This window comes from Egretta garzetta, unplaced genomic scaffold, assembly GCF_000687185.1.
Source record: "Egretta garzetta isolate BGI_Z169 unplaced genomic scaffold, ASM68718v1 scaffold211, whole genome shotgun sequence".
In the NCBI taxonomy this organism is placed as follows: Eukaryota; Metazoa; Chordata; class Aves; order Pelecaniformes; family Ardeidae; genus Egretta; species Egretta garzetta.
This window is the reverse complement of record NW_009258673.1, coordinates 1,641,928-1,645,734: the sequence shown is the minus strand read 5'-3', so window position 1 is coordinate 1,645,734 and position 3,807 is coordinate 1,641,928.

The following is a 3,807-nucleotide window of genomic DNA, read 5'->3' as shown; positions in this document are numbered from 1 at the left end:
CGCCTCTGCTCCCTGCGAGGCCGGTGCTTACCTGCTGTAAATGAGCAACGCTTCATCTACGTCCCGTCCCGGGGACGGTTTTACACCAACGGCCCCGCGAGCACAGCTGGTAACGAATTTCCTCCCTTTGCAGACATTTGCTATCCAGGCCTGAGTCATCCCAAAAGCTGACTCCAGGCGATGCTCCTCTGGTGACTTCATACCGAAGCGGTCAGGGGCACCTCCGCCCCAGCCCTGCGCTGCGGGACGCTGAGCACCGGCTCCTGCACCCCCTGCAGCCTTGCAGCTTTCCTCCCCTTCTACTTCAGGGATTTCCCCATTGGGAAAACATGGCTAGAAAGAAAACTGAAGCTAAAGGGCATCCAATAAACTTGAAACATTGATTTTTACCATGCAGGTCCCTTCCATCGTCACCCCTGTGCCCCAAGGAGGACACCCCAGTGGGGGCTGCATGGGCTCCCCCCTACAGAAGGGACGTGTGGAGCGAGGTCTCCAGCCCACCCCGTCTGTCCTGCCCCACTCTCCCATCCAGGGCAGGTCAGGCACCGCTATCGCTAACCCCAGGACAGGACAGACAGAGCCCCAGTGCCTCGCGTCCTCCCTCCAGGGTGTTTATCCGGTCAGTTTGGATGCTTCTGCTTCCCTGCAGCTTGTGCTGCTCCCATGAGGTCTGACCTCCCACCTGGAGCCATGCCGGGGTCCTGCCACCAGTGAAATCCTGGCTGTGCACGGCATTTGAAGAAAATCAGTGTAATTGTCGGGGGTAGAATCATGCCAGACAGAAGCACGAAGGTCTTTCACTCTCCGCTGGATGCATCTCTCAACCTGCACTTGCACATCTGCACACAGATATATTTTTGCTTCCCTCGTTGCAGACACATACACATAAATATTCTTTCTCAGGCATACTCACATCTTCTCTCCCACACACTTTCTTTCTTTCCCCAGCTTTCACCCACGCACAGTTTTACTCATTTTCCTCCACCTTCTCTCTCTCTCTCTGTCTCTCACACACAAGGAAAACCCTCCTAATTATTTTTAAATAACAACTCCATGCGGAAAAGGATTTTGCATGAGAAGCAAAGAGGCAGCCGAGCTGCCCTGGGAAGGCAATGCCCACGACGATAAAAGCAGTTAATTAAACCACCCTGGTGGAAAAGTGGTCCCACGGCCAGCAAGGGCCAAGGAAAGCTTACGCAGGTATGGAGCAACTCCAGCTCTCCTGGCAACCAGGCGGAGCCCACCGCTATCTCCATCCTTGAAGATCAGCTGCCGCCTCCCTCCCGCCCCGCTCTGGCTGCGGTAGCCAGGAGAGGCTCTGGAAATCAGCTCGCTGCGCCAGGTCCTGCCATCGTCACCCATGCTCCCCTCTGGGCCCCCAGATCCCCCCTCTTTGCGCTGAGCCCGGCTGGCGGGGGCCAGGAGCACCACGGGCGTTGGAGTTGTGCAACCCTTTATTCAATTTTCCAGGTCAAACCCCCAAATATTGGGTGCTGCATCTTCCGTGTAAACATGCCGACTTCCACAGGCCACGGCAAAAGGTGACCCTATCGTTACGGCACTGACGCGGGAGATGCTTTAGGGTTCGTTCCCCAAATTTCCACTGATTTCCTGCAGGACCACCGGCAAGGTGCTTGACCCCGAGCGCCTCGGCTGACTGTTGGCATCGCCAGCTCGCTGGGGCAAGGGGCTGGCTCAACCTGCTTGGTGCTACTGCTGTGGAAATGCGTGAGTCTTGCGGCGCTGCTCAGCTGTTTCTATAGCAAACCCAGGTTGCCCCATTGCCTGTTTTACAGTGAAAATAACACACAAACCTTTTTTATGTTAATGAGCTTTAGTCAGGAAATAAATAAATTTTTAAGAAAATATGAATGATTATAATAAATACAGCACTTGTCGAAATGACGCAGCCATGAAAAGCGTAATATTTTTAGGCATATTATTCCAGTGTGGTTACAGGGGCTGGCACATTACCGGAAAAATAACTTTCTGTCCCTGAAAGAACACTTGAAACATGTAAGAGAGAAAAAGACAGAGAGAGACTCTCTGTGTGCGCGATGGCAAAGAATATCCAGTTCCTTCCCAAAGAAGCTTTGATAGGTACTTGTTTATGGGGTGGGCTTTTTTTGAAATGCGATACTTCATCACAACTAATTATTTTAAAGGATGCTGTCAAGATAGAAATGAGAGATTTGAAAAATCTCTTCATATGCCAGCAGTCAGGCTGGAGGTTGGTGACCGCACATGACATTTCACCAGCTCCGCCAGACGGCTGCGGTTTCCATGGTTTGCAAAATAGAAGTGGACAAACAGTTTCTCCTTTCCCTTCTCACGCAGTGGGCACGATATTGTCTGTCGGCTTTGTGTTTTCGATTGAGACATGGGAAATACCGCCGAGGAAAAATGAATAAAGCAATTGCATAAAGGCCTTTCATCTATACGTAGGCACCTGCAGGCCTTGGGTTTGTGCGCCCCAGCCCCGCCTGCCCCGTGGGACGGCTCACGGTCCTGGCCAAGCAAGCTGGACCGCGGCGTGAGTTTGCTGGAAGTTCAGAAACTGCTGCACCAAAACCCAACCCAATCCCACTCATTCTGTCACAAGCAGGGAAGGAAGGGGGTGAGGCTTGCTGCTTTTTGGGGGTAACTTCTCACACATCCAGACATTTCTAAGCACGGTTTGCTTATAAAAAAAGAAAAAAATAATTCCTTACCTCTATTAAAATAAAAAAAAGACAAAAACATTTCTAGTAGTTACTTCTATTTTAGCGTGTAAAAAGACTTAAACATCAGAGCACATAAAAAGAAATATGAAAGAAAAAAAGATCAATATTTTCTAATAAGTCACTTGCCTGGAGGGCTCAGGAGGCGACCGAACACTTTAAAACAAAGCTACTGGGGGGTCCTTACCACTGCTTGGACTGGCAGCTCTGGGCTGCCAGGGGGCTAACAACCTTCAGAGCTCCCTGTCTGAGATGGGAAAGTCAAACGACTCCTTTGGAAACACTAGAGGTAATTTCCCCAAGGCACAGTGTACTCTGGTCACCGACTGCTGATGCAATGGGACATCGCTTTACAGAGCACATAAATATAGGTCTAAAATAAATAGCAAGAAATAAATCATCCGGTATAAGGAATTCCAGCTACAAATGCTATCCACAACTCACTGCTTTCAAGGTCATCAATAAGCACAAACAGAGACACCCGATCGGTGCCTCGGGGGAAGGAATCTGCCCTTGTCCCTGGTGGGGGAACGGCCAAAATCCCACATCAGGGCTGCCAGCCAGCGCGGTCTGACAGGCGCTGGCTCCACACCTCCCGGGAAAGGGACCCGTGCACGCTGCTGAAGATGGGGAAAGCTCAGCTTCACCCCTTGCCTCCCAGAAACCCATCACCCACGGCTGCTAGAAGGGAGCCCGGGCCACGCTCCCTTGCCAGACATCTAGGTGGGATGACACCCACAGCTGGGCCGGGCGTGAGAAAGAACAAGCGCCTTTTTCCACAAATTCATCTGCAGGGGGGTGACTACAACCTACAGCTAAACCAGGAGTGCTTTGATGCGCTAATCCCAGATCCCACCTGCAACAGCACACTCTGTGGGGCGCCGGGCACTCGGCACGCGCAGCAGTAGCTAACTCTAGTGGGCAGATCTTGGGCTGATGGGAACTGATTCAGTGGAGCACAGGCTCAGGCTCTCCGGATATGTGTGCACATGAAAACTAATACAAGGTCTCAAGCTGATGTTTTTTTTTTTTTTCTCTTGTAAACTAATGAAATTCAGTGAGTGATTTACCAGACATCCATATTTCA